At 32.0% G+C, this 14,878-nt stretch overlaps 1 protein-coding gene across 3 annotated transcripts in view; it reads right to left on the reverse strand.

Annotated features, from left to right (window-relative positions):
• The window catches only part of LOC127710267 (uncharacterized), a 69,358-nt gene that overhangs the window by 38,949 nt on the left and 15,531 nt on the right, over positions 1–14,878 (reverse strand). The window lies entirely within an intron of this gene.

Genomic DNA, 14,878 nt, shown 5'->3' on the forward strand with positions numbered 1-14,878 from the left:
AAAGAGCATGGGTAAAGATATCAATGGTCTGTCTCTCAACTTTATAACTCCAGTATAAAACAAGCTTGTAAGCATCTTAATCTCACACTGAATGATGCATCCGATCAAAGAAAAAATATCTTACAGTATGACTACATCCAAAAACATTTTTATTAAAAGGAAACATATCTTCTATTGATAATAAGTACATATTAATATTCATATTGCGTCATATAGACAATAGTAATATATGGAACGCCACAGCTGTCTTATGTGGAACTCTGATATTACTTAATGTTGTTTTATTATTACTTGATGATATTTAGTCTTTACTTAATATTGTTTTGACATTACGTAATGATGTTTTGATATAACTCAATATGGAATAGTCATTACTTAATGATATTTCGATATTACACGATATGGTTTCGTATTGACTTTATATGGTTTTGTCATTACTCAATATGGTTTTGTCATTACTCGATGTGGTTTCATCATTATTTAATGTGGTTGTGTCATTTGTCAATGTGGTTTTAACATTACTTGATGTGAATGTGACTTAACGTTATGTAGTTGTTTCATTACATGATGTGGTTTTGTTATTTCGTAATATGGTTTTAACATTACGTAATGATGTTTCAAAATTTGACGATTTTACACTACATGATGTGTTTGTTTCATTATTTGATGTGGTCCTGTCATTCTTTGATGTGGTTATCCCATTACCTGATGAGGTAAAATCACGTGACCAATTCGGAAAAAAATATGTTCTATTTTTAAACAGATTTCAATATGTCATTTATTTAATGTGCTTTGGATGGGTATCGCTATCCATTGAGTTAAAATTAAAATTAAAGTTCGAGTCGTTGTTCAGAGTTATTTGGTATGAAAAAGGAGAACGGCAGACAATAATCAGAAAAAAAGTATTAAAAAGTTTACAGTATTTCGGAAATAGTTGGGATATCCCCAAACCACTTGGTCTTGTTGTTTTTATACGACCGCATACAAATTTTGCGGTCGTATATTGGTATGACGTTGGCGTCGTCGTCCGGCGTCGTCGTCGTCGTCCGAAGACACATTGGTTTTCGCACTATAACTTTAGTTTAAGTGAATGGATCTCTATGAAATTTTACCATAAGGTGCAATACCACAAAAGGAAGGTTAGGATTGATTTTGGGGGTTATGGTACCAACAGTTAAGGAATTAGGGGCCAAAAAGGGACCAAAAATAAGCATTTTTGTAACTTCCAGACATAACTTGTGTGTTAGTGTATGGATCTCTCTGGCATTGTACCACAAGGTTCCATATCACAAAGGGAAAGCTGGGATTGATTTTGGGGGTAATTGCCTCCAAATTTTAGGAATTAAAAGGGACAAAAAACAAGCATTTTTCTAGTTTCATGACAATAACTTATGTGTAAGTGTATGGATCTTTCTGAAATTGTACTACAAGGTTCCATATCACAAAAGAAAAGCTGGGTTGAGTTTGGGGGTAATTGCTCTAAACGTTTAGGAATTTGGGGCCAAAAAGGGGCCAAAAAAAAGCATTTTTCTAGTTTCCAGACAATAACTTGTGTTCAAGTGTATGGATCTCTCTGAAATTGTACTGCAAGGTACCATACCACAAAGGGAAGGCTGGGATTGAGTTTGGGGGTGATGAATCATAAGGGGGTTCAAAAAATTTGGGGGGGATTTTTTTTCCTTTTTTTTCTTTAAAATTTGCCATTTTAAATTGGTTATTTCTGATTTATTATATATAAAAGCAAATAATAATGATATAGTTTGAATAGATAAATTAAATTTTTTTAAGGTCTTAGACCACATTCATTCTGTGTCAGAAACCTATGCTGTGTCAAATATTTAATCACAATCCAAATTCAGTGCTGTATCGAGCTTGAATGTTGTGTCCATACTTGCCCCAACTGTTCAGGGTTCGATCTCTGCGGTCGTATCAAGCTGCGCCAAGCGGAGCATTTTATTATCTTAAGTTCTCAAACGGAAGCAGTATTTTTGTAATAAATTTGTAAAATATTCCACGGAACCCTGTGTCTCGCCTGATATTGCTGCTGTAAGTGTAAAAGCGTCATGTCGATCGGCTGTACATTTATCTATACATTTATCGGTAAAAAAGAAATGTTTTTCTGTAGATGCTTTTTCTTGAAATTGAGGAATAACTCCTATACAAGTTTCAAAACACTTCATGGAGGTTTACAAATTTATCATGTCAAAACAGGTTAATTCGGTTTTATTTAACTAAAACAAAACTGTATGGTTTTCAACAATAAGCAAAACCTATACCCTATAGTAAGCTATAAAAGGTCCCGAAATGGAAAATGTAAAAAACTAGAAACCTAACGATCTATAGATAGATAGATACTTTATTCTCTAAAAATTAATTACAAGTTTACAGAGAAACATACAATATAAATACAGATACAATAGTTGAGGTAAACAAATACAGTATGATATTCTAAAAGTACAAAATTATGATGGCATACATGTTTAGTAACATGTATAATGAAAGGTTAAACTCAATAGAAATTTAAAAAATGGAGATGGAGACGCTGACGCCACTATCGACGACGAAATATAGGTTTGTTGTGTCTCGCTGCTGCTACATTGATGTCGCAGGCTCGACACAAATTAAAAGACTTGAACTTTATTGTTAACAAATGAAACACTTCAAATCAACTCACACTAAAGTTACAGGGAAACGGGGGGAGGGGGCTCGGACTTAGCGACAAAGCATAAATACTATAAAATAAGAATTCTCCGATTTTTTTTTTTAGCGTAAATGATCATTTGAACTTATATGAATATCAATCTTTTATTTGTAATCAATTGAATTCCCTGATCTACCTCGCACTAATTGAAAAATAAACTTTTTGGAATATCTGTTTCACATGTGACGACGGACATGTTACAGTGGTCGTAACCATAATACTGTCATCTTTTCCTTGAATGTGAACTACCAAATAAAACCAAATCACTGGGTTTGTACTTTCTCGAATAACACGATGGGTGCCTTTCTGGAGCATCTGAGATCACCCCGATGGATTTATATTACCCAGTCATACCGATCTATTGGGTCAGCCAAATGAAACTGTTTTCTATGCCACCGCAACTGAAAGTTGGGGGGCATATTATTTTACCCCTGCCCGTCCGTCCGTCCGTCTGTCCGTCCCATTATAGATATATAGTTATTCCGCATAACTCCTCCTACAGTTTGAATCCTAGGAAGTTTTCTCTTTACTGTCTGTTTGTACATATATTGAAGGTGTGCATGTGGTCAGGGTTAAATGTTCATTAATATTTGCTCTTTTGGGAGATAGTTGAACTTTTTTTTGTATTTTTTTGGGAAATTTACTTGCATAAGAAGAGCGTTTCCAGATAACTCCTCCTACAGTTTGAATGCTAGGAGGCTTTCACTCTGCTGGCTGTTTGTACAATTTTTTAAAGGTGTGCATGTGGTCTGGGTTTTTAATTTTATTATCTTTTGTTCTTTTGGGAGATAATTGATCTTTTTTTTGTCATTTTTGGGGTATAAGCGGTTAATTTAAATGAGTTGAGTGCGGGGGCATCACTTTGTCTAGTTTACATTTTTTTCTCGTTTTGTGCTTTACACAACTGTAACAGTCCGATGTAAGGTTAGGATTTAGCGCTCACATACATGGTAAACTCCGCCACAGGTCTTTATGTACCTGCCCCAAATCAGGAACATGAAGTTCAATTGTTTTCGTTGTATAAATGTGTGTCATTTTTTGTTGTAGATTGTTTAAATATAAATAAGACCGTTTGTTTTATCGTTTGAATTTTTTCACATGGTGCATGGTGGCCTTTTGTAGCTGACTATACGGTGTGTTGAAGGCTGTACGGTTGTCTATATATGATTTCTTACACCCACTGCATTTAAACTCTGGTGGATAGTTGTCTCATTGTCAATCACACCACATATAAGTTTATTTCAACTTCTATGTTGCGTTTTGTATACTGTAACATAGTTTATCTTTTGTACGCATACCCCGGAGCCCTCTTTTCGGAAGCCCGAGCAAAAGTCCTCGTTCCGCGATAGAAAATTTAATTACGAACTCATATAAGATAGCTCGAATTTCATCTCAAAATCTTAATTAATCTGAATGAGACTTAAATTCGAATCTAACTCAAAAAGTGACTCAAATCTAATGTTGTAACTAGAACTCGACCTTTAAATGTGACTCAAACTCGTAGTCCAACTCGAAACTCAATGCTAACTAAAACTTTAATTCTAATAATGACTTGAATTCGAAATCGAAGACTAACTCAAAGTATAACTCAAACAGTAACCCGAACTTTAATTTGAACTCTAATTCGATGGATGGCCACACTCATCCAAGGCACATACAACATGGAAATCTATCTAAAAATAGAACAGGTTTTTCCGAATTGATCACGTGATTTTACCTCATCAAGTAATGGGATAACCACATCAAAGAATGACAGGACCACATTAAATAATGAAACAAACACATCATGTAGTGTAAAATCGTCAAATTTTGAAACATCATTACGTAATGTTAAAACCATATAAATAATAGGCAGATCATCATTACAAAATAACAAAACCACATCATGTAATGAAACAACTACATAACGTTAAGTCACATTCACATCAAGTAATGTTAAAACCACATTGACTAATGACACAACCACATTAAATAATGGTGAAACCACATCGAGTAATGACAAAACCATATTGAGTAATTACAAAACTATATCAAATCAATACGAAACCATATCGTGTAATATCGAAATATTATTAAGTAATGACTATTCCATATTGAGTTATATCAAAACATCATTACGTAATGTCAAAACCATATTGAGTAAAGACAAATTATCATCAAGTAATAATAAAACAACATAAAGTAATATCAGAGTTCCACATAAGATAGCTGTGGCGTTCCATAGTAATATGTTAAGAATGTTCAATTTACACATACATTATTTTACATCAACACCGGTTGTTAAAAATCTTTTAAAGTCTGAAAATGATTTTAATAGAACCTTAATTACTTATTCATGTTGATCATAATTATATACATTGATGATAAGGTCAGTGTATTCATTGATACAGGTACACTTCAATCAGTGCTTTTATATAACATCATGATCGGGATCTCATCTATTTGAACCCCTGTATGTGTATTGATGGTGAAAATAGACAAAAATAATGTTACCTTGAACAATGACAATGCTTATAGGAATCTAAGAAACAAACAACGAAACTGCACAAAGCGCATCCAATCTAATACAACTCAAATACTTTTTATATTGAATGAAAAGATTAGAAAAATATTAAACAAATCTTGTAATATTGAAACAAACATGCCAAAGGAATAATTGAAAATTAATGTAAGATGATAAATTTGACAATTACGCAATTCAATTCGTAAGTTCAAAATGAAAAGCTGATCACCTTTTTTTAAAGTTACCCTGTGTATACATTATAGAACTGACATATACGTGTACATACATTAAAATAATAAAAGTTACCCTGTGTATACATTATAGAACTGGCATATGCATACATTAAAATAATAAAAGTTACCCTGTGTATACATTATAGAACTGGGATATGCATACATCAAAATAATAAAAGTTACCCTGTGTATACATTATAGAACTGGCATATGCATACATTAAAATAATAAAAGTTACCTTGTGTATACATTATAGAACTGGCATATGCATACATTAAAATAATAAAAGTTACCTTGTGTATACATTATATAACTAGCATATGCATACATTAAAATAATAAAAGTTACCCTGTGTATATACATTATAGAACTGGCATATGCATACATTAAAATAATAAAAGTCACCCTGTGTATACATTATAGAACTGGCATATACATACATTAAAATAATGAAAGTTACCCTGTGTATATACATTATAGAACTGGCGTATGCAAACATTAAAATAATAAATGTTACTCTGTGTATACATTATAGAACTGGCATATGCATACATTAAAATAATAAAAGTTACCCTGTGTATACATTATAGAACTGGCATATGCAAACATTAAAATAATAAAAGTTACCCTGTGTTTACATTTTAGAACTTGCATATGCAAACATTAACATAACAAAAGTTACCCTGTGTATACATTATAGAACTGGCATATGCATACATTAAAATAATAAAAGTTACCCTGTGTATACATTATAGAACTGGCATATGCATACATTAAAATAATAAAAGTTACCCTGTGTATACATTATAGAAGTGACATATGCATACATTAAAATAATAAAAGTTACCCTGTGTATACATTATAGAACTGGCATATGCATACATTAAAATAATAAAAGTTACCCTGTGTATACATTATAGAAGAGACATATGCATACATTAAAATAATAAAAGTTACCCTGTGTATACATTATAGAACTGACATATGCATACATTGAAATAATAAAAGTTACCCTGTGTATACATTATAGAAGAGACATATGCATACATGAAAATAATAAAAGTTACCCTGCGTATACATTATAGAACTGGCATATGCATACATTAAAATAATAAAAGTTACCATGTGTATACATTATAGAACTGGCATATGCATACATTAAAATAATAAAAGTTACCCTGTGTATTCGTTATAGAACTGACATATGCATACATTAAAATAGTAAAAGTTACCCTGTGTATATATTATAGAAGTGACATATGCATACATTAAAATAATAAAAGTCAAAGTCACTCATTTGTCAGATGAAAGATTGAAACAAAATATTAAGAATATTAATGTCACTTTATAATGCTTCCATAGTTCACGTCCCGTAGTACAGTTATTTGATTGTGCCTTTGTCAAAACGTTCGACTATCATAAGCTGTTTACAAGACCCAAAGTTCAATAGACAAATATTCTAATTATTAGGTCAATGACAAGGTACGTACTTAGGACTCAGAGCCATACAGCACTGTTTCTCTATTTCTTTTACTTCCCCCTCCCAATCTCACTAAGTTTATAAGAATCTGCAAAAATCTTAAGAAGCAAGTCAACTGAAAATGTTTATATAATCAGTTGAATATGGAAAGTGTAATGTTTTTCATTAATCACGTATATATTTTGACACATTTTTGTATTGCATAATACTGTATAATAATTATCGTAGATAATAACATAGCACAGTTTAGTTATAGCATCTGTATACACAACAGGCAACCCTCTCTCTCTCACTCTATCTTTAAATAGCATAAATAAAAGTAATAAAGGAACTTATACTCTGTGATTAGGAGTTAATTATTCGAAAAAAACTAATATAGAAAATAAAATACCCTGTTAGAATAACGATTTTCTGTTGTATGAATTGTCAAGATTCTTGGCATTGGCAAAGTTTTGCATCCTTGAGGACACGCTCTAAGCTTCTGATAATTATCGAAGTCATTAATCATCACTGATGTGTGGTGGGTATGACTTATCATAATTTGTATAATGACTATGTTGCATGTTCAACTTTGAATTGTTACAAATTGTAGATTGCTTTTATATCTACAATTTCTATACTACATATTCATGTACATGAAGTTGCATTAATGAGTCAAGAGTATATCGAAGCGCAATCTAGTCGCAAAACGTTTATGAATTTATTATAACAAGCGAAATAGAACGAGTATATACTATTAAATTGAAAAGAGTGGCAGACAGCATTGTCCTTTCATTGGTAATTTGTCAAATCAATAATGACTTCAGGGATTGTGTTAAAATGAAAGGGTTAAACACCAATAACTGATTATATATAACTTAATCTTATCATAATAATTCATAAAAACACTATGGTACCTCGATGAATCAACGTTTTTCTTTACCAAGCATAATTTTGTACAAAGTAGATAGATATACTATTTCTAAAAAAATATATGTTTCAGTTCAATGAAGAATAGAAGAAAAAGTAAGACACTATTCACTAAATTTTTTTTTTACAATTAACTAGAGTAGAATATGTTTTGTGTTTTATAGTAACTGATTTGCGACGACTTTCAAAACTGACGACAAATAAAAAATGCTCTTAAAAATTAATTTCAAGAAGCAATAATGTGTAATTTTACTTAAGAAAAGGTGCAATTTCAAATACCGTTTTAACCTAAAATGTACACATTGAGGGTATGTATAAAACTGTATGCTTTATTTCTGATTACTTGTAAATTTCATCCCAGCACATTACTTATGAAAACGTATCAGTTTCACAAAAATCTTGAGAGTAGAATACACGTTGGCCATGAACATTTCACTGTTAATTACGGTTAGTTTTATATCTTTAAATTTTTTTTCATCTAAAAAGTCACAGTTTTTTTTTACGTTAAGTGCATTCAGGTAATATTTGTGACTATCTGTCTGTAATTATACAGTCAGACAATAGGATAACTTGTAATTGACGTTTAAGTATTAATATGATGGAACTTTTTAAAACTTATTTGCTTAAACTATACAGTCCGCCAAAAGTTAAGCACCACCTATCTTTGTTGCATCGAAATTTTTTTCATTTAAAAAAACCAGTTAATCCTCGAAAAAGAGAAAATATTCATGTAGCAATTTTGCTAACATATGCCATAAACAAACCATAAACTTAAGTTTGGTCACTGATGCAGGTTCTATGCATTTGAATTTTGCGTTCTTAGAAATAGTGAAAATTACACAAATCAGAAACGGAATTTAAGTTTTACTTTGATTTTATTTTTTTACAACAATTAATCACCCAAAGTTATTGAAAGTCTCTACAAATAATCTATGGTATGTTCAGCAAATTTAATATCAATATTTAAGTCAATAGGATGTGTAACCACCTCTCTTCCGGTACAGTTCCATAACACGGCGTCTCATACTCTGTACAAGCCTTCTGAACTTTAGCTGAGCAAATTTATTCCATTCATCAACAATTGCCCCTCTTAAATCGCCAAGATTTTGCAAAGGTGGATCTCTGCGATTAAGATTTCTGCCAATGGCATCCCAGACATGTTCCATAGGGTTCAGGTCTGGAGACATGGAAGGCCAAAAGATATAGTGTCAATGGCTTCTTGGTCTTTGTAATCGGTTACAATCCTTGCCCTGTGTGATCTAGCGTTGTCGTCCATGTACGAGGGTCTTGACGCATGTTGGGGATTCTCAAAATGAGGGACTCCAATGTTTCTAAGCACAAAATCCCTGTATGTGTGTCTTTTCATGTTACCCTGCAAAATATGCATACCCAGCTTCCAACAGTATGAGAAGAAAACCCATACTTTAACACCACCATCAACGATTGCTGTCGTTAGGCAATTGTTGTTTTGGTGATAGGCAGTTTTATTTCCCCGCCAAACTCGTATTCTGCCGTCAATTGGTCGTAACAGAAACCAACTCTCATCTGACCAATGAATATTTTGCCAGGTTCTCATGTTCCATCGTCGATGGTCATTAGCCCTTTGAAACCTGATTATACGGTGCCTGGCTGTTAGGGCACGTCTATTGGCAACACGACGTGCTCTTAGGTAGCCTCTATGAAGTCGACGGACCAATGTTCGAACACTAACACGACCACCTGGAGGCCAGTGGTGTCTAAGCTATGGGGCAGGAGTAAATGGGTTGGCTTTAGCACCACCAATAAGTAGTCTGTCATCACGATAGGTAGTTAAACGGGGTCTTCCGGACCTTGGTCTATCATTTACAGTTCCTGTGTCAATATGACGTTGTAAAAATCTGACAATGACGATGCGATTAACATTGAAATGGTTACCAATGCTCCTAGTGCTTCTACCGGCATTTGACATGTCAATTGCTCGTCAACGTTCAGTCACAGATAACTTACCGCTTGCAATATTTCACAGTGACTTGGTGAAGTTCAAATTTCACCTGTACGCGGGACAGTAGGAAGATGATTTAAAGGCATCGAAACAGTGTATTTGTAAAAGTGCAGATGACCTTTAATAAAAGGTTGCTTGGCGGGTATATCGGAGTTTAATTTTTTTGTTCGTAATGAATTTTCTTAGTGTATGCTATAGGCAATTCATAACACCAAACATAAATATTTTTTTCGAAATAGTTAAAAAATATTGAGTTATATTTAGGTGGTGCTTAACTTTTGGCGGACTGTATATATGGCAGCAAAATGCATGTTAAGTGTCCCTGTATGGCAGTTAATTTCAAACAACTATGTGACTAATGTTTTTCTTCATACATGTAACTTTAATCAATTTCAAATAATTTCGGTTTTTTTCCGTTTTCTCATTTCCCGAAAAGATAATAGTATAAGATAATGCGAGGACAGGGTTAGACAGTAACTCGAATAAATCAAGCCCTTACCGTCTCCGATTCTCTCCGTCTCAAGAGTTGATGTAGTGCTTGTAGTGAGCGGGAATATAACGACTGGATTATTCGGGTGAGGTTAGACGGAAACTGAATGAAAACGAGGTGAAAAACGAAAAAAACACAAGAGAAATCGTAACAACATCCACTGAAACTTAATTTAGCTGTATACATCCCACTTCAAAGTGAAATAGAAATGAAGTAGTATAAGTCATCTCAGATAAGACTATATTTAAAAAGTATTCTCATATTAAAGTAAATAAAAATAACACTTATAAATTTCGTGCGTCCGACGCTTTTCTGGATTTGCCTTCATTAGGAACGCTCGGACTCTTAACATTTGGTAGTAACGAATGCATAAATACAAGAAAACGTGAGGAGTTAATGCAATTAACATTGATAGAAAAGGGGGCAAAGGAAGAGTTTATGTGGCGCTTGAAAATGGCAGCATAATGGACAGATAAGAAATTTTGCCTTTCATAGGACCACCTCAGACCCTTCCAAAGTGTTCTTAAAACTGTTATTGCTTTGTTTTATATTTGGTAAACCGATAATGATTTTGTATTTCATAGTTTAAAGCATTTGAATGGATTACAAAAAATATATGTGAAGTACTAGTAAAATTTTATCATAAATGGACATTTACAGAAAATTACAACATATATAAAAAAAACATTTAATGAATAAACTACGAGAAAAAAATAAAAAATAAATAATATCCCCCATTCAAACAAAAAAAGAAATGAAGTACTGTCAGGCGAAAAAAGTTATCAGGAAACGACTAAATTGTTTGTGAAGCGCGTGTAAGAAGTACATGCATGCATGTACACCTCAGTTCTTATACATAATAGTTCTTGCGTTCTTGACTTGTTACACAACTTTTCAACGGTACTGCAAACATGCTGTACACATCCAACGTGGCCAAATCAAATATATACATAATATATGTCAGTCATTTAAAATATGAAAAAGAACATAATTCCCTTGATACTATGTATTGACAATGCATTGTTGTATCTAGGGTGTACTTGCATAGGACAACAAATGTTGTCCTGTCTCATGTAAATATTTATAACAATCAATGCCTGTATCCTGGTAAAGACTATATGTTCCTCAACTTTGACCTAACATATTTTATTTCCATTTAATATAATAATTGCGTATTATAGATATATAGTTACTGTCTGAAAATTCAATAAAGATTGGTTAACACTGACGTCCCAACTAAAAGAGAAGGAAGAGTTTATGTGTGTCAAATACAATTTAACTTTCATTTTCATTTCTTACAATAAAAAAATTGTATACCTAATTTATTAATAATCAAACACAAAACAAAATCAAACTAACTTAAAAAGGTATAATTTAATACTTAAATAACGTTTCGCAGAATGCCTGGTTAACCGCACTGATTTTATGATCTAAGACAGTATGGAAACCCGGATAAAAAAATCTTAAAACCACAAAAATACTTCCTATATATACAGATTGTATACAGTTGTACATCGATTTTATATCTGTATACAGACTATATATACGAATTTATCCACCGAATGGTTTTGCAAGTAATTCGCGTTTCATTTTCTTGTAATTGCTGAAAGCGTTCCATATATAGTGTAATATATTACATAAACCTATAGATGACACAACTTGCATTATATCATGTTACACTTTTTGTCATTATTTATTTTCTTCCAAATCAATGCAGACTTTTATTTAGTTTCAGCATAAAATTTGTAACACCCCATGCTTAAATAAAGTAAAAAGAAGAGTCATCAATGAAAACAATTTGCATGTATGACAACTTTTTGACGTAATACCATTGTAAAATAAAAACTGGAATATATATATATAACCAGTTTAAGCTCTTCGCGTGTTACGGTACTTGTGTATCCCTTGCTTTCATTTGTTTGGCTTTGAGCATTCCTGATTAAGGTAAATCCAGAAAAGCGCTTCGCGTCATTTGAATTTACAAAGTATTATTTTCATTTTGAGTGTGTGTGTGTGCGCATAATTTGTACCTTAGCTCGCATAGTCTATATTAAACAAAAGTTAATGCTATAGCTTTGATATTCAATATCGCAGAATGTGACTGGGCTTTTTTATAATACATTCGTTAGCAATATTTTATTTTTTTTATCGATTTTTACATTCCTTAATATAAACTTTTTCGCATTAAGTGTGTATTATAAGAATAACTACTTTCATTAGCTTTCGATCAGTAAAAATATAGATGTGTAGCACCTACATACCATGCCTCTATAAAATCACTCGATTGAACGCACATTCCTGGTGTAAAAGATAAATTTTTATCACAATCTATTATTGCAAGAGTATTGGTGAAAATAAACATGAGAGTACAATTAATGTTTTACCAAAGACTGGCAAAACTTACTACATGATAAAAATATCATGAGAACCTTACGATAATGCGACGCGACCATTTTGAAGCAATATTGCACAATATTACAAGTAATATCGTGTTCATGATAAATATTTCGGAAAAAAATCGCCACAGACGTTATTTGTCTGTTCTTAAAATCTTTTTTGTTCCAATGCTCTCAAACATTACATACTTTTGGCTTTTCAAACTGCTGGTCATGCACGAGGGTAATTGATTGAGGTTATTCTAGAAACACGAAACACATGTTATGCGCATGCACGGAAGTTGTAACGTGTTTTTTTCATGTCTGTCCTCAGAATTTGCCCATCAGGTAACAAACATGGTTGTTAGTCTTAAAGAATATGCTACATCAGCTTTATGATTAATAAAACAATTGAGATACACGGTTGTACAAAATGTTCATTGATTTATGTCATAGATTTTTAACACTGTACTACATGTACATTTATAATATATATAACAATTGAGATACACGGTTGTACAAATGTTCATATATTTTCAACACTACTACATATATGATTACTATGTTTTGCTTGATACGTACATACTTCAAAGACCTAATTTACATTTTCACACTAAAAAGTTCAACTTATTTAAAATCAGACGGTTTTATACAACAATATGGTTAAATTAATTGTTACATTATTGAATATGTCCCGAACACCGTGTATCTCCCGACTTCAATAATGTGTGTAGACAAACAGTACCCGTTTGCAACATTTTATTTTTTCACGATTTTCCCATTCCTTAATATAACCTTTTTCGCATTAAGTGTGAATTATAAGAATAACTATTGTCATTTAGCTTTCGATCAGTAAAAATATAGATGTGTAGCACCTACATACCCTCTATAAAATCACTCGATTGAACGCATATCCCTGGTGTAAAAGATAAATTTTATCACAATCTATTATTGCAAGAGTATTGGTGAATATAAACATGCAAGTACAATTAAAGTTTTACCAAAGATATATCGTTCACCAATATTCGTCCAATAACCCTTTTACTGTTTGGCAAAACTTATTACATGATAAGAATATCACGAGAACCTTACGATAATGCGACCATTTTGAAGCAATATTGCACAATATTACAAGTAATATCGTGTTCATGATAAATATTTCGGAAAAAATTCACCACAGACGTTATTTGTCTGTTCTTAAAATATTTTGTATTACAATGCTCTCAAACATTACATATTTTTGGCTTTTCAAACTGCTGGTCATGCACGAGGGTAATTGGTTGAGGTTATTCTAGAAACACGAAACACATGTTATGCGCATGCACGGAAGTTGTATCGTGTTTTTTTCATGTCTGTCCTCAGAATTAGTCCGTCAGGTAACGAACATGTTTTTTAGCCGTAAGGAATATGCTGCATTAGCTTTGCGATTTATAAAACAATTGAGATACACGATTGTACAAAATGTTTATTGATTTATGTCATAGATTTTCAACTGACTGTACTACATGTACATTTATAATATATATAACAATTGAGATACACGGTTGTACAAATGTTCATATATTTTCAACACTACTACATGTATGATTACTGTGTTTTGCTTGATACGTACATACTTCAAAGACCTAATTAAATTTTCACACTGAAAAGTTCAACTTATTTAAAATCAGGTGGTTTCATCCAATAATATGGTTTAATTAATTGTTCACATTATTGAATATGTCCCGAACACCATGTATCTTCCGACTTCAATAACAGTTATGGTATACATGTTAAACAAATTCTATGTTGAACATATCGAAAACGTACGGTGAAATTAGATTTTTTATCTTGCAGGAGATGCTGATCACCTCAAGATATTTCTAAGCATCTGATCTGAATTTGTCATTTCCATTTTAGAAATGGTTTTATTTTTTTGCATAGTATATATATATATATATATATATATATTGTACGTTTTTTCTTGCGTTTATTTTTTTCTTATTTTTGAAAATTAAATAACACAAGAAAAAATATATACATTTAATCCGAAAAGAAGTCTTTTTCGTCAGTGACAAAAACGAAAGGCTTTAAAACAAAACTACCAGAAGATATCAAACATTCTCGTTTACGTTATTATTGGTTATGTATCTAAAAGGTAATGTTTATAGACCTACCATTTGAAGGTAATGCTTGACCTATGAAAAATTCATGGAAAAGATATAAT

Source organism: Mytilus californianus, unplaced genomic scaffold (assembly GCF_021869535.1).
Source record: "Mytilus californianus isolate M0D057914Y unplaced genomic scaffold, xbMytCali1.0.p SCAF_7, whole genome shotgun sequence".
Classification (NCBI taxonomy): Eukaryota; Metazoa; Mollusca; class Bivalvia; order Mytilida; family Mytilidae; genus Mytilus; species Mytilus californianus.